Source organism: Equus quagga, chromosome 6 (assembly GCF_021613505.1).
Source record: "Equus quagga isolate Etosha38 chromosome 6, UCLA_HA_Equagga_1.0, whole genome shotgun sequence".
Classification (NCBI taxonomy): Eukaryota; Metazoa; Chordata; class Mammalia; order Perissodactyla; family Equidae; genus Equus; species Equus quagga.
The window spans coordinates 85,790,662-85,811,620 of NC_060272.1; the positions used below are offsets into that span (position 1 = coordinate 85,790,662).

The window sequence follows — 20,959 nt, forward strand, 5'->3', positions numbered from 1 at the left end:
TGTGTCTGGGGACTAGTGTGTCTTACCTACCCCGTCGACTTGCTGATCACAGATGATTTTCTGGGGCAGTGAAAAATTCGCGGACTTGGAAGTCACAGAATTGGACCTAATATTGGTGGAACCATTTAACAGCTGAATGACCTTGGATGTGTCCCTTAGCCCTGAACTTTATGTCTGCACTAATTGAGGCAAGGATTCTAGAGAGGGGAAAATGTGGTGGTTGAAAAACAAGGCCAAAAATTCAATCAAGAAGCGGAGTGTAATTCTCCCCATGAATGGGAGTTGGCCATAGTGGCTGGCTTCTAAATAAATGTGGTGGAAGTGACACAGTGTAACCTCCTTCCAAGGACAGGTCATAAGGCATTAGAGCTCTGCCTGCCCCTCTGTTTCTTTCTCTCTCTCTCTCTTTCCGCCTCTCACTCTCGCTCTCTCCACTCACTCTCGAAGCCGTCAGCTGCCATGGTTACCCCGGGACTGCCATGTGGAGAGACCACGTGGAGACACCACAGAAAGAGAAGCCGGAGCGAGCCAGCTGTTCCAGCCCTCACCCTACCTCTCAGCTACTTGTGTTTTCACGGCCCAAGTTCTGTGAACAGAAATAATGATCATTACTGTTTTGAGTCATTATTTTGGGGTGGTTTGTTACACAGCAATAGATAACTTATAAGAAATTAACAAGAAAATAAGAAAACATAACTCTTCACAGGTATGAGATGCTAGGCAGACTAAATCAGTCTCTTGCTTAATCTTCAAGTAACTCTGTAAATCAGTTGTTTTTTCCACTTTGTACTTAACCTTCTTAGTCTCAGTTTCATCACCTGCAAAGTGGGGACAATAATAGACTCTTGTATATTCTCAGAGTTGTTGGGAGAATATAACGAGATAATGCATGAAATAGGGCTTGGTACATTACAAAATACGTCAGAATGTTGATATTACATTTTCTATCATGTTCCAAGCAAGAAGGGCTCTGAGGGCCATTTCTCAAATGGTGGATAGTGCTACAATAATCCTCAAATGATGATATTCCAGCTGGAAAGAACTTTCATGAAAATAACTGATTATGATATGGACTATGGATTACGATAATCATGGCGATAGCATTTAAAACAGATTCAAGCATAGAATTTAGAACATTATTTTATATCTGCATTAGTCACGGTAGAGTAACTGCTGCTGTAGAACCCAACAAATCTCAGAGCTTTAGCACATTGAAGGGTTATTTCTTGCTGTCAGGCCAAATATTTGTAAGGGTGGAGTGAGGGCTTGGCTCCACATAGTCGTTCAGGGACCCAGGCTCCTGCCTCTACTGGATCCGTGGTTCCTCAGTGTGTTTGAGTTTCTCAATTGATCCTTGTCTTCCATTGGCTGTTGAGAAGGGACAATCCAGAGAGGACTGCAGTGGAGGTTTATTTAGATCAGGTTTGAAGTCTAAGGCTTAATCGTTTTTAGGCAAGATGCTCTAAGATCGATCTAAGTGGACTGGATTAGCTCAGCTCACCTTTGAGCTACTTTTTAACAACAGGCCTTTGGCTTTTATCAAGGCCTAATATTTTTAAATGGCTCCATGAAGAATGTTTCTGCACCTGTGGTTTCCCTGTTGAGGATTCTGCCCATTATGCAGTTGAGTGCCTCTTATGTAAGCAGTCACGTGACTGGTTCCAATTCCTCCCAGCATTGAGCACTAAAAGAACTCATTTCTCTTGACCAAATGATGTTTCCTTTTTGTCAGACAATGAAAATTATAAAGCTCATTCTGTTCTCCATTTTCCCATAGATTCCAGAGAGCATGTGGCAAACTCCAAAAGTGTAGTCCTCCAAGTAATGTCCAATTCACCATATTCTCTGAATCAATCAATAAGCATTTATTATCTAGTATATATTAGATATTAGGGATGCAGAGTTAAAAGAAACATTCTCTGTCCTCAAGTAACTCAGTCTAATGAGGGAGACTGAAGAAGGAGACAAATCCATTACAGAGTGACTGTGCGAGATTGAATCCATTCGCTTCTCTAGATACACTCTCCACTCTTCTCCACCCTTTCAAGTTGGCAGATTGAGCTGTAAGATTATTTTAGCTCGTTTCCTTGTCCTCTGGCTGCCGGTAGTTTGGCCAATGGGGAACTCCGGCGTGAGGTCAAGTAAGAGGGAGGAGAGTGAGGCCAGGATAGTTATTCTGCTTTCCTCACTGCAAGGTTGCCTGGGTCACTGTCAAACAAAGGGCACTGCTCCTCACCAGGGAACCTCTTCTACGTGATTTTCTCCGTCCTGGTGCTGGTAACCACTCTCTTTGTCTATTTGAACCTAGCGTCAGTGCCAGCTCCACTGTTACTAACCTGGGAGTTCCTGCCCCATCTCTTAAGATTCCCCTGTACTCCTCGCACACCTCCTTGAATCGTCCTAATTTGAGTGTGCCGTCTGTTTCGTCTGGGACCCTGATTGATGGCGTCATGAGAGGGGCATCTCAGACTGCTAAAGAAGCACGGAGGGAGGGCGATTAATTCATATAAAGGCCAGAGATGGAGGGTGAAGAGACGGGTGAGCCTGGAGTTTCAGGGAAGTTTCCTAGAGGAGCTGACATTGTAGCAAAACACATGAAAGGAAATTAAGAGTTAGCAGAACAAAATGGTGGGCAATGGGGTGGTGGATTATTGGGTGGGAGGGATGGAGAGGAGGGCATCTAGACGGAGGAGAAGAGTGAGGGGAAATCATGGATGTGAGAAAGGTTTTGGCTCATTCAGGCATCTGTAAGGAATCAGTGCTCAGGCAGTGCAATGGCAGGAAGTAAGAGTAGAGAGGGGAAAAGTCTTTCCCTCATGCCCAGGACTTGGATGACAGCAGAGAGGTAAACTGAAGCATATCTTGGCGGCCTCGTCCATTATGCTCAGCATTTGGGTCTTCACTCTGCAGACTCTTCGATACTCAAGATTCATTGGTGCTAATATGGCACATCCTTGGAGATGGTGGGTAGAGAAAACCAATGAGATACTTCAAGGAGGTAGAAATCATAGGACTTGGTACTTGAGGAAAAGGACAGAGTCAGGGTAATATCCAAATTTGGGGTTGATTGATTAGGTAGATATTGCTGCCATGTAGGCTGAATTTCAGGTGGACAAACTGGGGGAAGAGAAGATGAGGTCAGTTTTGGAGATAGGGAGTTTGAGGTGTCCATGGGGCATCTAGATGATGTCCAGGTGGAAATGGGTACCTATGGGATGGATGGGGGTGATTCTGGTGTATGCTAGGGCCGCCAGGAAGAAGATGGCGTCATTTATGGACAGGATGCAGGGCTAAAAAGATTGCTGTGGGCAGAACTCTTGGGAACAGAAGGATGTTAAACCAAGTAAATATGGCAAGTATGCCTGGCCAGTAGCTATAGATTGCCAGTTAGTCCAGTGAGCAGCTATGGGTTTTTCTTGTGTTTCTTGGGGCCAGAATAGGCATCACCAATGGGTGATGATGTAAGACCTCATGAATATAGTGCTTCATATGCCTACTGTGTATAGAGTGCAACGTGAATAAATATTCATGTCTTCTTGGTCTAACAGGTTACTAACTTCCTTATCTATGCTTAACACATCTTGTGAGTTATATCCATCCCATTTATTTTCTTGTTTTCTATAGCAGAATTGAATATTCATGACCAAAACAGCAAATGCACCTTACACACCTCCTTTGGAGCTGTGAGCTATTAGAAGCACCTCTCCAACCCCTTTTCCCACCATTACTCCAAACTCAAAGCCTTTTTGTAGTGCGTGGGTTTAAGCACAAGGCCTTCACATTACCTGCCTGGCCCTCTGAACTGGGAGTTTGTGACCCCAGGTTTAAGACCCCATGACATGGATTTGCCTACTTCTCTATCCCTACTTTCCCTGTGACTCAGTTTCTTTCCAATTTTCACTTACTGTACCCTGTGCTATTGAATGTATCTCTAGCTCTCATTAAGTCCACTGTAAAAACAAGTCAGGTAAAAACAAGTACACATACAAATCACTCACAGAGTCTGAAAGGCCAGAGCAGATTATAAACATCTAAGGTTACAGGTTTACTTTTGCCCTTAGCCTGATTTCTTTTATGCCTGGCCCAATTTCTTTTAGGTTCTGACACTACTTGAAACGAAAGATTGGTAACACTTGGCACTTATAAAACTCATGGCCTAGCATGTCAGTCAGCTCCTAACTAAGGTTAGCTGCCTCTGAACAGTGTACACTTCACTCATTTTACTGTTATGTGCAAACACAGCATTCGTGTTACGCGTGCCCTTCTCTCCCACAGGAGTTCCCCACTATTGGATTTTTAGCACAGTTAGCTACCAGATTCTGCCTTTCTCTATGAGAATATTTAGATATAATTGGGAAGGAGAAGAGTGGAACATTCAAAGGAGTTTCTGTTTTGTCAAACAAACTTAAGGCAAGATTGAAAAAAAAGTCATCTAGAAAAAAGCACTCAATATTGTTCATCCATTAGAACTAGATGGGCCAATCACAGTTACAGATAAAATGTGAACTTATAACCACATTGATTTAGTGAATGTAGGTATATTTATTTTCTATTGCTTCCAATTCTTTTCTCTGCTGATGACTGATGAACCTCTTTCAAATCATGAGTCTTAATACCATTGATTTCTATTTATTTTTCTTTTGGTGAAAATTATGGTAAAAATATTTTCAGTCTGTATCAAAATCCATCTCTTTTGGGGCAGATAGGTGTTAAATATTACAGAAGATTCAATATCAATGAAAGCCTCTGGGTTTCTTGCGTGTGGTTTCATGAAAGACAAGTCCCATTACTCAAGGCAGGGAAGTGACTTACAGCCTTAGTCATTGCAGTTTGCTAGGATTTATAGAAACATTGCTTTTTAGGAAAGACAAACTTGTCATAAATTTTTCCAGAAGGTTCTGTCCATTGAAAGATTTGCAAATAGAGCAATAATCTTTGGCCCTTTCAATACTGTATTCTCATAAATTTATACACCTATACAGTTTGTGTTTTCTGGTATATAGACTTAGTAAGTACAAATATATTCTTTTCTTAAAATTGTATAAGAATGATTGGCATAATTTAATTTGTTGCTTAGGTATTATCTGCCACTTTCTCTTAATGTTAAGAAATTTTGAGATGATGAAAATTTCTGAGGAAATACTCCTCAAGACCACTGTACTGGGTTTATAACGTCTTAGGAATCCAGAATTACATCTGGTAGCTTAACGCTCATTCATTCAATTATTTTTGGAGTGATAAGGATAATGGTGATTAAGACAGGCCCAGGGAGTTATGATTTAGAAATAGCCACATTTTTGTATTTCTTAAAGAAAGGATCTGCTTGGTATTTCTGAAATTACCTGCTTAAGTTTCCTGGAAGAAATGCCCCAAGTGGAGCTCTCCAGCCACAATCAATAAAGTAGTCCCTAATCAAGATCACAAAAAAGGCACAAGAGTTGGAAATGCATTTCCCACCTCTTCTGCACACCTCCGCTCCACTCCTCTCTCTCCAGGCCACCTCACTCTCTCAAGGTGTAGAAAAGCATAGATTTCCCCTGTCCTGAGTCCTACCCTAACTTTTTGCATAGGTGATTCATTTTTCAAATATTAACTAAATAGATTCTTTCATATATTAAAAAATTACATTTTAACTGATTTAATATGTCTGAAATGACTTAAATATGTCCTTTAAAATGGTTTTGCATCTGGAATAATTTGATTAGATATTTGATTCTAAACCACATTTATATAAGCTTTTAAAATATTTGTAGGCTTCTTGAGTGTTAGAAGTCTATGTTTTACATCTTTTAGAATATGTCGAAAAGCTGGTACTAAAAAAGCATAGTAGTAGGCACATGGTGAATATTTTCTCCTGGATTAATTACCTTTTAGTGTAATTAATTAGCTACAATAATTTTGTGATACACAAACAGTCTTTGCTTTTAACCAAAATGCATTCCAGGAATCTAGCGCATCTTGCAGCCCTTGATAAAACAGCATTTCCGTGGAAGAGTGTGATAATTGGAGGTCCTACTCCTGACCTAGGATTTGACATGATATAAATCATGGAAGTAAACAAAAAATGTCATCAAAGCAAAGGCTTAGCAGCCATCACTCTATGAAAATACAAAACAGTAAAATTATGCTCCAAGCCTAATAAACTGCGCGTAAATGCACAGGCCACATCTGCCACAGTGCTCCATTGTTGTAGATATGTGTTTGTGTGTGTATAAATAAATATATGTATACAATATGACATAAAATGCAACTTTATAGCATCGTAATTTCTAGTTAAAATAGTATTCTAAGTAAAATAATTAGAACTATTAGTCAGTAATAATTGTGCTTTCCCTCTTAAAGCTTGGAACAGTTTTGGGAAGAGAATCAGTGTGGGCCGGGTTTCTAATATCTGTCCAAGAAGGTTCGAGCTGATTCCCCTTTCTCTTGTAGAGAAGTTCCTTAAAGCAACCAGAGGCTTTGAAACTCATCAGTGCTGCTGAGAAGATGGTAGGAGGCGCTCAGCACGTGTTACTTGCTGACAGCAATGGCTGCTGCACAGAAAAGTATATTTTTAAGGATCTCAAATTTGACCAAAAACATCTCCCTTTCGCTGTTTGCTGCATCCTCAATCTATTTACAAGTACTGTTTGTTATGAAATATAAGAAAAGCTCCTAGAAAGAATGCACAACAGCCTTTTTCAGCTCATTGGAAAACCTTGAACTTATAATCGTTTTGTGTATTCCCGTAGAGTTGCTGAGCGAGGCATATAACAGAATCTGACCCACCTGAGCTCCTCTGGCGGTCTCTGACAGACACTGCGCAGTGGAGGCCAAAGGGCGTTTTGAATCTGGCGGAATGGTAAGAGACCCCAAAACCCCTCTAGCTATAAGATACTAGAAACACTAAGAACAGATAACAAGCATCATTTAAATGCACATCTGCACCCACAGGGAGTAAGAAAGATACAGCCAAAGGAAAAAACAAACAAGACAGCAGTGGGGAAGGGGGTCAGCCTCGAAAACAAGGGGCTGAATTTTTAATACCCAAGTGGGACAGGAGATGAGACATTCAGCAATTTTGGATAGAACAGACACTCTCCAAGTGTTTAAACCTTCAGTAAGGGTAGATTGGATAAAAAATCCACTCACTTACATGGGCCAATGACAAAGAGTTGATCTGCCATAAAGTGCGTGAGAATTTGAAACCTCAGGCCTCTTCCTCACACGGAATTGAGTTTAAATTTTACGCTTCGTGTCGGTCCAGAATCACCTATGCCAGGAAAATGGTGCTGTACTGGTAAACTCCTTAGGAGGGACCTGCCCTCGTCCCCTGCGTGGGAGGATACACAAACCCCACTGAAGATGAGCTCACAATCAAAAACCTCAAAACCCTGGAGGAACCAGTGTAGCGTAATTAGGAACCATCAGGTTTAGTAAATAACGGGGATAGCTTCCCTCCCAAGAACTTCAGATCACAAGACAATTAGATAGAGACTGTAAGAATAATCTTTAAAATAATTTTTTAAAAATAATTAAAGACATTAAGGAAGGAATCAAACAAAAATTATAAAAGAAGTTGATGAGTTGTTTAGTGACTGTCAGGCAGGATGGAATGCAAGAACTACAACACAAAAAGGAATGAAAAGCGGGAGCTGTGGGTCTTATATATGTTTGACTAAATTGAATTTTTCTCCATACACTGCATTTGGCCACGACTCTTTTTAGTGTCTATTTCAAGGTAAGAATGGAGTGGAAGTGTTCCAGTCCTTAAGGAGAATTAACAGATCTGTGTGGTTGAAAAGTAGACCAGACGTCCTTATGAAATTGGTTAGTGATCGCAAATGCTTGTTGGGGCCATCTGTATGCTTTTGAACAATTTTGACATTTTTAAAAGGATAAGGCATTTTTCTTTCATCACTTCTTAAAAAGATTATTTATATTTGGCCACATGTGAGTGGGTTACACTTTAGGCTTCTATGTTGTCCATCAAGGTCTTTGGCCCACTTTTAAATTCAGGTTGCTTGTTTCTTATTGTTGTAATCACTGCTTCCCGATCTGCGTTCCGGGGAATTCAGTTCCTTGATGTGTGTATTCTGTGTAGCAGGTGCACTCTGTGAGAAGGGGCGTTCCGTGGTCAGATAAGCTTGGAGAATTCTGAAGTAAACAGAGCTGAACAGTATCTCTTCAGCATAACTTCTCAGACCTTTAATATCTTAATGTGCGGGGCAGTGCTCCAAGTCAGGAATCTGGTGAGCCAGTTGTCCCTAAGTTATTGGACCTCTATTTTTCCCAGGAACCGGAGAACATCTAGGAACACTAGATGTTGGCAAACTACTTTTTATATCTTTCAGTTCCATTGTTCTGCATATACTCATATGGGTACATTCCAATTATGTGCTATTTCTAAGTCAGTTTAGGTGGATGAAAATATAGGTCATGCCACTCTATCAAAATTATGACTGTATGTACCAGAGTATCCCTAAATTTGGAAACTTTCTGTTAAGAATATTAACCACCCCTTAGGGCCAGCTCATTTTCTGTTTCCTCCATGAAAATTTCCCTAATATTTGTGGTCTACAATGATCTCTCTTCTCTAAACTGCTTTGACCATTTAGCTTTTTCTGTGCAATTTTACCCCCAAATATGTGTTCCCTCGTATAGTCTTCATTATTCCAGGTTTGATGATTGCACCTCTCGATACAGACTTCTCTTCCTCAGGAATGTGCTTTCTATTACTGCTGAGTGTCTGACACATGGCTTTTAATTACAATTGTCAAATAATTTTTTCTTTCCTAGGCCTGCATTTCTCCCTTCCTTCCTTCAATTAACAAATACACGTTAATTGAAAGCATAACAATTCTATCTATTTTCGAAGTAGATCACAGTAGTGCCAAATTAGATCGGCTGGCTTCTAATATGCGCTGCAAGCTGTTTAAGCACACCAATGCACAGGGGTTCACAAGGAGCAAATTTTACGGCACCTTTAAATTATGCATTGCGGCAATCTCGCCCAATGACCGATAGGTTGTACAGTTGCCAAAAAGCAGTGAAAAATGTATTTAATGAAGACTAAATGTATTGTATTTTAACAGTGGAATAAACCATTTTAAAATATGATTGCAAAAGACAGACTTATATGCAGCATTGCAAATGTTTGACATATCATGGCCTGCCCTTGGAGTGTTTTGTGGTGCTAAATAGGATTAGGCAGGCGGATTTCTCAGTATTCTGATGTTAATGCAGAGACCACCAAATATTTGTTAAAATCTGTGATCAGGGAAACTCAGGCCCTTCAGTCTCCTAGCTAGCAAGAACTGAGTCTTGTACAAACAAATAACCTAGATGCAGGAGCAAAAACTCAACACATACTTTCACCAGAGACAATCACTTCTAAAAGGAATCACAAAATATACTAAGCATCACTCAGTTGCACACTTAAGTGAATTTCAATAAAGCTGTTAAAAAAAATTGTACAATTTTATCCAGAGTAGTATGGAGAGGACTGCTCTGATATGCTAGAAGCTACCATCTTACGCTTAATTCACAGTGTAAGCATCTTCTTAAAATCTCTGAAGTGTGGCTGAATTAGTTGTCAGAGAACCTACAGAATTAACACCCTCATCAATTGTTACTATAATAGTTTTGTTTAAATAAATTGTTCACAATTTTGTGTTGAAGGACAATTTCAAGTGTAACGACATGCAAGATACGTTTTTTGAAAAAGCTTTTCATCGTCTTATTGAAAACACAATGCGTTATCCTGGAGCGAGGCCATTAGTTAAGCACTTGAAAACAGACAGCAAGATGCTGCCGTGCAAGAACATTCCTCAGTAGGTATAAGCATGCGAATACCTGAATAACGCATTTGTTAATTGGCATTGAAGGGTTATGTTTCGCCTATTAACATAATAAGAATGTGCCCTCAAAGAACCTCGTGGGAGCAGCTAGCAATGGAAGCTTCCCCAGGTTGTGTGCATATGATTTTCCATTGTTCCGTCTGCCTTGCGAGGCACTCAAACCCATCTACAGACGCGGATGTGGTCCACCCCTTAATTTCAGCAGGCAGACCTACGAGTTTATGAGTCCCCTGTGACTTTAGTTTATGCTTTGGTCCCACAACAAGATGACAAGATTACCTGGGTGGACATATGGTTTCTTTCTAACAACACCTCTTGCCAGTCAATGTTTGATTGACAATTACCACTGCCGAGGTCTTAGCTTTCCCTATTTTATGTTTTCTCACACAAAGCACTTATTTCAGTCCCACCAGCCAGCCACGAAAGGAGAAGTCGAGGGCTGTCCTGTGCCGCTGACAGTACTGTGGCTGGTTTGGAGAAACATTAAAGTGATGTCATCATCAAAGTGGTGACATGATCTCACCTGTTCACAGTTTGAGTGAGTCGCCGAAAAATGATGGTGTCATTTAACATTGTGAATGAGGAGTTGAAGGATGGAGAGAGAAAGGACTGCTAGGGCCGTCTCCCGGGACAGGAGTGGCCGTTCTCCGAGGCTGTCTGCAACGGCTCACCACCAGAGGACACACTGCAGGCACTAGTGCGCAGTGTGTCAGGACTCCGGAGGCCTGAGAGAGGAATGGGGGCAAGGAGAGGGCCAGGAAGAGAGAGAGAGGGACATTTTCATCAGCTGTGTTACAAAGATTTCTTACATTCTTTTATAGGTAATGCTTTTTTATATCAACATTCTAGGGACAGAACTAGCAAAATGGGATCTCTCTCTCCCACACACAGAGATTTGTAAAATATAATATATCCTGCATATGTAAAGTATTATTAATTACTTATTTTTCCAGCCCCATTATATTTCTCCTGCCTTCCTGAGCTCCCTGGAGCTGGTGAGACTGAGAGACCCCGTCCTATCCCCTCTCGCCAGCCTCCTAGCCTGGCCCCATTGGTCACCCAGTATAGTCAGTAACCTCCTTTCACTGCCCCTCCGCTCTCTGTTTAGCTGCTCTCCCCAAACTGACTCTGTGGCTCAGACAGTCCTGCTGGGCTTCTAGAGGCTTCGATGTGTTTCCTTATTCCCAAGCTGGCCCAGGGGAGAGGGCAGCAGGGCACGGGCCCTGTGTTGCACCCCTGGCACTCCACGGCCCCCAGGCTGGCACCCTTCTGTCAGGGTTGGCGTGGCACAGGCCCCACTGGGTCTAGTTTGCGCCCTGTTGTGAAGCGTGGGTTCATCTTCTAGGCCCCAGGCACCTCGCTTGCTCTTGGGTTGGCAGTCTGCCCCAACCTGCTTTGGGATGGCCGCCCTGATACCCTTGCCTGGTCTTGCATGGCGCTGCTCCCAGGAGAGGAGATGTTCATGACCCTGGGATGGTGCTGTGATTCTCCCTTCGGGAATGAAAGACTGATCTTCCCAGCTGCTGAGAGTGCTCCTGGCAGAAAACCCGTAGTTGCCAGTCCACGGGGGACTCTCCTCAGCCAACGAGAGCCTCCTCGGCCCGGCTGGCGTGGGCTACATCCAGCAACCACTGGCGGTGTGGTCCCAAGGCCCACTCCCCTCGCAGGAACTTAGGACAACTCTCAACAGGTTATCCCAGCTTCAGACTCCTGGCGGAGCAGTCTGTGGCTTTCGGCTACTCAGCATCTCCCTCTGCCCAATTCTGTCTCCTGCCCTTCCCTTCCTCAGATGTTGATCTCAAGGGTACTCACAAACTGACCTCCTGGAGGCCAGTCTCCGAGGCTTAGAGTCCTGCCCCCCACACCTATACGTGGGCCTCCAGGGCCTCTGAGAAGACACCTCTGTTTGTCAGCTTTCCCGTATGCAGAGCCACTTGGATTCTCTTGCTGGGCTCTGCCTATCTGGCTGGCCACCCTCTTTCCGAGTATTTCCTGAAGTAAAACTGAGTTCTTCTGCTTTAAATGTTTGGAAGAAGGTAAGTTTACTGAGGTTTCACGGATAAGCTTAAGGAAGCTTTCCCCTGCATGAAAGCAGAAATTATAATATTTTCTATGCCTGAGAGACCTTGATGCTATATTATAGCTGTTTTCTCTCTGTTGTTATTTTGCCCCTGTTTTCTTCCAGTTATACTTAGAACTCACTGGTTTTTCTGGAGGGAAAGGACCCACTTACACCGACTTTTAACCAAGCTGGCTCGGCCCGGCTGCTCTGGTTAATAAGCATACTCCGAGTTTAGGAGATGAAAGATAAAATGCCACACGGAGAGATAGAATAAAACAGATTGCATAACAGCAAACTGCACTGACCGCGATTTTCTTTTCCTTAATGACCCAGAAGGCAAGTGAGATCTTGGAGAATTAGGAGCATCTTCTGTGGAAGTTCCAGTTAACAGAGATTTGGAGGTGCTGAGATATCACTGAAAACTGTTTTAATGCCACAAGAAAGTGAACATCTGGGGCCGGCCCGGCGCCTCAGCGGTTAAGGTCGCACGTTCCGCTTTGACAGCCCGGGGTTCGCTGGTTCGGATCCCGGGTGCGGACATGGCACCGCTTGGCAAGCCATGCTGTGGTAGGCGTCCCACACATAAGCTAGAGGAAGATGGGCACAGATCTTAGCTCAGGGCCAGTCTTTCTCAGCAAAAAGAGGAGGATTGGCGGCAGATGTTAGCTCAGGGCTAATCTTCCTCAAAAAAATAAAGTGAACATCTACACCCCAAATAGCCAAAGCAGTCTGAGAAAGACAAACAAAGCTGGAGACATCACATTCCCTGATTTCACACTATATTACAAAGCTAGGGTAATCAAAACAGTATGGCACTGGCATAAAAACAGACACGGACACACAGATCAATGGACAGAATAGAGAACCCAGAGACTGTCCAAACCCATGTGTAAACCCAAGCATATACAGTCAATTAATTTATGACAGAGGAGCCAAGACTATACAGTGGGAAAAGGACATTCTCTTCAATAAATTGTGATGGGAAAACAGGATAGCCACATGCAAAACAATGGAACTGGGCCACTTTCTTACACCATACACGAAAACTAATGCAAAATGGATTAAAGACTTGAACATAAGACCTGAAACCATAAAACTCTTAGAAGAAAAAGTAGGCAGTAAGCTCCTTGACATAGGTCTTGGTGATAATTTTTTGGATTTAACACCAAAACCAAAGGCAACAAAAGCAAAACTAAACAAGTGGGACTACATCAAATGAAAAAGCTTCTGCACAGCAAAGGAAACCCTTCCTGAATGGGAGAAAATAATTGCAAGTCATATATCTGATAAAGGGCTAATATCCAAAATATATAAAGAATTCATATAACTCAATAGCAAAAAAACAACAATCTGATTTAGAAATGTGCAGAGCATCCGAATAGACATTTTTCCAAAGAAGACATACAGGTGGACAACAGGTACAGGAAAAGGTGCTCAGCATCACTGATCATCAGGGAAATGCAAATCAAAACCACAATGAGACATCACCTCACGCCTGTTAGAATGGCTATTATGAGAAAGATAAGGAATAACAAGTGTTGGTGAGGATGTGGAGAAAAGGGAACCTTTGTACACTGTTGTGGAAATATAAATTGGTACAGTCCCTATGGAAAACAGTATGGAGGTTCCTCCAAAAATTAAAAATAGAACTAACATATGACCCAGCAATTCCACGTCTGGATATTTATCCCAAGAAAATGAAAACACTAACTTAAAGTGATAGATACACCCCCTTGTTCGTTGCAGCATTATTTACAGTAGCCAAGATATGGAAACAACCTAAGTGTCCATCAACGGATGAATGGATAAAGGAACTGTGGTGTATATATATACAGTGGAATACTATTCAGCCATAAAAAGGAATGAAATCTTGCCATTTGCAACAACATGGATGGACTTTGAGGGCATTATGCTAAGTGAAATAAGTCAGAGAAAGACAAATACTGTATGATCTCACTTATAGGTAGAATCTAAACAAACCCAAAAAACCAAGCTCATAGATACAGACAACAGATTGGTGGTTGCCAGAGGTGGGCAAAATGGGTGAAGGTGGTAAAAAGGTACAAACTTCCAGTTATAAAAGAAATAAGTCCCAGGGATCTAATGTACCACACGGCAACTATAGTTAATAATACTGTCTTGCATATTTGAAAGTTGCTAAGAGAGTAGATCTTAAAAGTTCTCATCACAAGGAAAAAAATTTTGTAACTATGTGTGGTGACAGAACTTAACTAAACTTATTGTGGTGATCATTTTGCAATGTATACAAATATCAAATTATTATGTTGCACACCTGGAACTCATGTACTGTTGTGTGTCAATTATACCTCAATTAAAAAAAGACAAAGAAATTGAACATCTGGTACATTAGTATTCTTGTCTCTGAGTTTGACTTGAGCTGTTGAATTGATTATTATGGCCACACTTTTGCCTAAACTCACCTATTCGAGAGGCTGTGAGGTGTAGAGAAATTTGTTAACTGGATAATGGTTCTAGTTTTACCAAAAACTTTGTGAATCTAGATAAGCCACTCCCCTACTTTAGAACTCTGTTGTCACTGTGGTAAAAAAAAAAAAAAAAAACCGAGTTGGTTTGGGTGTTGTTATGGACTGAGTATGTGGGTCTGCCCCAAACCAGTGTTGTTGAATCCTAATGCCCACTGTGGTAGCATTGGGAGGTGGCTAGGTCGTGACAGGGATTATGGCCCTTATCAAGAGATCCCAAGAGCTCCCTTCTGCTTCCACCATGTGAGAATTTAGCAAGAAGTTGGCATCTGCAACTTGGAAGAAAGCTCTCTCCAGAACCCAGCCGTGCTCTCACCCTGATCTTGGGTTTCCAGCCTCTAGACATGGGGGAAACAGATTTCTGCTGTTCATTAGCCACCTGGTCTACGGTATTTTGTAATAGAAGCCTGAACGGACTGAGATGGGGTCAAGCTCTATGTCTGTGATTTCTCATAAAGTTGGCTGCATCAGAGAAATCCTACTAGGGTCCATGGAGTCAGGTGGTTTGGTTGCAAGGCATCCCAAGTCTTCACCTTCTGGGTTATATCTTATTCTCAGCTGTGGATCCACCGCTCAGCTTCTGGCTGGCATCTCCCCTGAATGATGGATAAAGCCACCTCTTTATTTACAATATTTCCCTTTGGAGTATTTGTGCTTATTCGTTCTGCCTCCATAGAATGTTGTTTTGAAATCTCAAGAAGGAAGAGTAAAACAAGAAAATAAAACCTCGGCGGTTTTTAGTGGGAGTCATACATATTGTTACGACCACAGAGGACCTCTGCAGTTAGATGCTTTGTTTTAAATCTCAGCTCCATCCCTGTGTAAACACAGGCCAGTTATTGAAGTTGCCTATACCTCAATTTTCTCCTTAGAAAAATAGGGACAACAATTAGCACCTGCCTCATACGGCAGACGTGAGTTTTAAATGCATGTGTAGCCCGGTGCCTGGCACATAGTAGGGCTCAATGAGTATAAGTTTTATTTTAATTATTTGATCTATGATAGTATGGCCATCATAGAGAATTATGAGGGGTTGAATATTACTATTATAGAGATATAATTAAAATAAAAAATAATACAATTAAAGGGCATCATTTAGTCTTAGACAATAGCTAAATTATTATCCTATATGTCAAGTTATTGTTATGATCATGGGAGGAAGAAAGAGCCAGCATTGACTCTAACAGTCCCGTCTAGGGAAGGGATAACAATGGGATAATGATTTATGAGCTCAAATTGAATTCCTCAGCAAAAATAGAACAGTACAGATTTCTCACATACTCTACGTTCTGAGGAGGGAAAAAATAACTCAAAGGGAAAAGGATGAAATAGTGTAGGAGTGTTTCAAAGTGGGCTAGGAGAGAGGAATCTCTGGCTGCTCCTTTGAAGTTCGCTTGAAATGAGTCTATTTCTTACCCCAGAAATGAAGCATGACTTGCAGTGCATGTTTAATTTTTGCTAAGAGAAAGCCAAGGCAATATTTTCATTTAAGAGAAGCCAACTTTGCTGTTGTTTTCTGTGTGGGCACTGTGTTTTTATTCTTGCCAATCAATAACCAAAATTCAGAGTCTCGGTACACATTCCCATTAAATGATTACAACCCTATCCACGGTCTTTCGGGAGGTTAACGTTGAAAGCAGCAGAATCTCCAAGGGTAAATGTTTCTTTCTCCGGTTGATGTGTGCATGTCCCTGACGGACCACCAAGGAGTTACTTCCAATGTTCTACCGCGTTTTTTCCCACTTGAACCTGAGGCCCATTCTTCTCGTTGGTCACATATGAACATAATCTAGACCATTTGATGCATTCTCCTTTGCATACTTGGAGCTGCGGTGGGAGGCGTGGAGGGTGCTGGGGGTGGTCAGAGCACAAGTTCGGAATCAGATACACCTAACCTGTGCCGCCACCTTATATGCCAAGCCTTAGTTTCCTCATTTGTCAAATGGGGATAATAATAATAATGCCTATCTCATGGGGCTTTTGTGAGAATTGATAAGGTCCTGTATGGGATATGAGTTCGCTGGAGGGCAGCCTAAGCAGTGGTTAAGGCTCTGGAGATTTCAAACTGCCTGAATCTGAGTCCCATCCCCATCACTCAATAGTCATGTGATATTGAAAACACTGGGGTTGAGGGCTTCATCTGTAAAATGGGTATAATGATAGCGGCTACTCCACTAGAGTTGAGGATTAAATGAAATGATACATAACAACAACTGCCATGTGCTTGGCTACACTTGCTTAGTAGTATCTCTTCTTGGTCTCCTCCATAGAGAAGTTCATATTTCTTTAGTCTTCTATCATGGGAATTATTTTTCAACCCTTTAAGCTTCCTTGATTTCTCATTCTTCTGAAGTCCTGTAGTAATTTTTCATACCTCTCTTATAGCCCTTATCCCATGGCATAGTTAGTTTCATGTGTCAACTCAGCTGGGCTATAATACCCAGTTATTCAGTCAATTCAGTTCTAGATGTTGCTGTAAAGGTATTTTGTAGATGTGGCTGACATCTACAGTTAGTTGACTTTAGGTAAAGGAGATTGCCCTGGATAATGTGGACGGGCCTCATTCAGTCAGTTAAAGGCCTTAAGAGCAAAAACTGAGGTTTCTTGGAAAAGAAGAAATTCTGCCTCAAGACTACAGCATCAACTCCTGCCTCAGTTTCCAACCTGCCAGCCTGCCCTATCAATTACAGACTTGCCAGAGCCTTAAAATAAATCACAAATCTCTCTCTATACATACAAATACACAACTAATAGACAGCATACCTTGGTCTATATATATACAGTACCAACAGGAAGAGAACTTATTTGTTCTCTTTCTCTGGAGAACCACTTCAACCCCACCTTTTTTTTTCTTTGTATGAGAATTTTAGTTGTATGGTCATCTGTCCTCCTGGACAGGAAGCTGCTGGAGGGCAAGGCACATGGAATAGAAATCTTTGTATCTGACCCAGTTAGTGCCTAGGGTTGTATCTGCTCCACGGTAAATGCAAAGTCATACCTTGCCTGCTTCCTGCTTGGTCCTTTTCATTTGGGTCTGTACAGTATTTAAATTTTTTAAAAAATTAGTTGCCAATGGTAAAAAGAAAGGAAAAAGGATATTTTTCATAAAAATTTGAGGATTTGGCTTCTCTTGTAAAATCAGTAGATTTGGAAACAAGGAGCCATATTCCTTCATGGTGACAATTGGTTGCAGCCTCATGGGGGCTGTTTGCCCAGACAGAGCTGTTATTCAACATACCTGACCATAGACACCTGTGTCTGCCAACGCTTGATACTTCCTATGTGTTTGTTAAGTAAAGAGGGAAGAATGGATGGGGGATTCATTTAAAGTTGTGTTATTTTTATTGGAATTTCTAGCTTTATTTTTAAAGCTATGGTGGCCCAACTATTGGCAGGACCATTAGGATTATCTATCTATCATCTATCTAAATTTAATAACTTAATTATTTATAACTTAAATGTTTTTACTACCTGAATTCCAGAGAGGGAAAATGAATACTGTAATGTTAAATTGGGGAAAGGGCCTTGAATGTAAAATTCCAGCAATGACAGATTGTGACAGTGGCTTGGCCCAAGTCCTCTGAATGAAACCCAGACTTTGACTGAAATGAGCTGTTCATGGAAAACACAGATGCATTTTTATGGCATCAAATAGATTTAAAATTACTGTAAAAACTCTGGACAACTTTGAGTTCAACTCCCCATGGATCATCCACTTCTCATTTTCAATTTGCTTACTGCTTCTTCCATCTTATTTGCCTTGCTTCACTGTGCTTAATGAAATTATTCAGGAGCCTCTCCTGATTCATTTCAAATTAGAACCAGACTGAATTAGCCTCCAAAAACAGAACCACTATGGTCTGGCTTCTGTGAAATGACTTAATACTGAGTGAAGCTGTATGTTCTGAAAGTAGAAATTTGAGAGTCTTTATTAAAACATTGAGCTGCTACCATTGCGTGCATTGCACACACGTACCATTTGTGTGTGCGCATACTGTGAGCAGTTCAAAGACAAGTGCCAGCCACATCCCTGGGTGAGTTTGCATCGTAGTGGAGAAACCAGAAGAAAGAAAACTGCCTGCCAACATCTGCCCAGGGTGGACTAACAGGAGACAAAGGGCAGGGCAGCGAACTCAGTGACAGAGGAGCTGGGGCCATCTTTAATCAACGTGGCAACTCCTAGTCAAGCCACACTGGGCTTATTATTAGTAGCTTCTTCTCCACTTCTGTTTGACACCTGCAGGATAGGATGAGAGAGCAAGGACAGAGCTGGCAAAGAATCCTAAAGGGGCTTTACTGACCATCTTGAGGGATGTATAGACCTGTATGATATTGGCGCCAATTTTAATTATTAGATTATAGAATTATTAGGCTTGCTTAGAAAGAACTATAGTTAGTCGTCTTTGGCTATGCCCCTGTCCCCTGAGCTGTACCATTTTAGCACTGACATCTCTTTGTCTGCAGGCTTTCTCTGTCTGCTCCATGCAGGAGGACAGAAGTGCCTGGGATTAACACATGCAGCCCTCCTGGCAGCCTTCAACTAATGCCTGATGGGAAATGGTGTATAAACACCCTAGCTCCCTCACCCAGGTGGGAGGAGATAACTCTGAAGCACAAATTCTGTACTGTTCCCTAAAGCTCCCCAGCGAGATCAAGCTCCAGTCACCCACAGTGATAAAGGCTTGAGAACACACCCTTCATCAGCCCCTCTCCTTCCCAGCTTCACTTCTCTACTCCCTTCCCAAGTAGATCAATTGCACTTAAATCCTTGTCTCAGGGATTGCTTCTGGGGGAACCCAAACTGAAATAGCATCTATTTTCCAAAAGTTTCTCTTTGTCTGTGGAATAATACTGTGAATGCCTGGGCTGCCACGTGTCTATGTTCCTTCATTAATTTGTTGACTTCTTCCTTCTTTCAGAAAAATATTGATGGAGTGTCTATTTCATGCAAAATGGCTGACCTAGGTGCTGGAAAGACAGAAGTGAACTGACATAAGTCTTGGCCTCCAGAGCAGCCTGTCTCATAGAAACATAATGTGAGCCACATGTGTAACTTAAATTTCCCAGAAGCCACACTAAAAAAAAAAGAAAGAAAAAGGAACGACTCCAATATAGTCAAAATACTATCATTTTAATGTATGCTAAGTCTTTGAAATCCAGTGTTTGTTTTACATCTGCAGCGCCTCTCAATTTGAACTTGCCACAGTTCAAGTGCTTAATAGCCACATGTGGCTAGAGACTTCCACCATATAGAACAACCCAGCTCCTGAAGTCTAATCTAGCGAGCGTGAGGGAGGAGCAGGTCACCTAAGAGGCAATCACATAATAAGAGATTGGTCACTTAAATTGGTGGTTCTCCAACTTGGTGCATATCTGAGTTGCCTAGAGAGCTGATAAAGAACATGGAGTCCAAGGCTCTTGGAGGTAGGAGAGTGCCTGGGCCTGTGTATCTTCACCAAGTTCCCCAAGTGATCTGGATACACAGCCAAATTTGACCACCACTGCCCTACCTCACCCCAAACCTAGTCTCCTCACTCCCAGTTCCTTACATAAGTGGAGGGGAGGAAAAATAATTTGCCTTCCACCCTTCTAGGTTCTTGGCTGAGTCCTCCCTGTAAAAAAATGCAGATTAACAAGAGAAAAACAAAATAGAAGTTTATTAACATGTATACCTCCTGTATACATAGGGAGATGACGCTGGCTCCGCGAGCCAAGGAGTCGAAAGAAAGATTTCTTGGACTCTCAAGGTCTGGTAGTAGTGCTCCTCTGTGCAGAGAACAGCATGAAGTAGCATGGGGACAGGACCCATGGGCAGTAAGAGCTGCAATGGGTTGAGGGTGGGGCTAAATTTATAAGGCATAGGTATGTGAGTTATTTCTTTACAAGACAAAGGAAAGATCATGTAAAAAAGTCATTAAAATGCTATCAGTGCAGGTGGGGTCTGGTTATTGGGTGGTCCTATAACTTTAGATAAGAATCAGATTGGATCAGGTCAGGATGTCCTATGCTTCCCGGAGGATGATACAGATCAGTATGTAGGGCAGGACGCCCTGGGCTTCTCTCCCTGGGGCAGCCTTGATCCTCATCAGGAGACATCCAGGAAAACTGAGTAACTCCCCTAGACGGCCCAAGCCACCACCTTAAATGTCGTCTTCAGCTAAACACTAAAGAAAGATTTTCAGGGTGGGGGTGGAGGGAGGGGCAGGAGGGGACCTGGTTATGAGAGGTGACCAGGAACAGCCCAATAAAGGAAGGTAAAGTTGTCTTGCAGATTTAAGTGGTGACGTCTCCTTTGATACAAGTTTCTTGTGCCTTAGAGTCATCCTCCTCTTCCTGGTACTCAGAAGGAGACGCCTCTACAAATGGAGATTTCCCTTATAAACGTAAATGTCCCTTAGTCGAGGTTGACTTCTACTGTGTTTCCAGAGCTTCTCCTGTGTCTGCAATTTCTCAGAATAATCCTTATTCCAAAGATGCACATGCTATTTTGGGGAGACATATTCTGCTATGCTTCATAAGACTGCTGTTCTCAAATTTGTTTGTACCTTGGATAC

The 20,959-nt window shown here is 41.9% G+C and overlaps 1 long non-coding RNA gene across 1 annotated transcript; it reads left to right on the forward strand.

Annotated features, from left to right (window-relative positions):
* The first annotated feature begins 6,428 nt into the window (after positions 1–6,428).
* LOC124240625 (uncharacterized) lies at positions 6,429–19,547 on the forward strand. The gene is made up of 3 exons (XR_006888960.1): positions 6,429–6,545; positions 6,732–6,841; positions 19,325–19,547. It is a non-coding gene; the product is annotated as an uncharacterized LOC124240625 (long non-coding RNA).
* Positions 19,548–20,959: the final 1,412 nt, after the last annotated feature.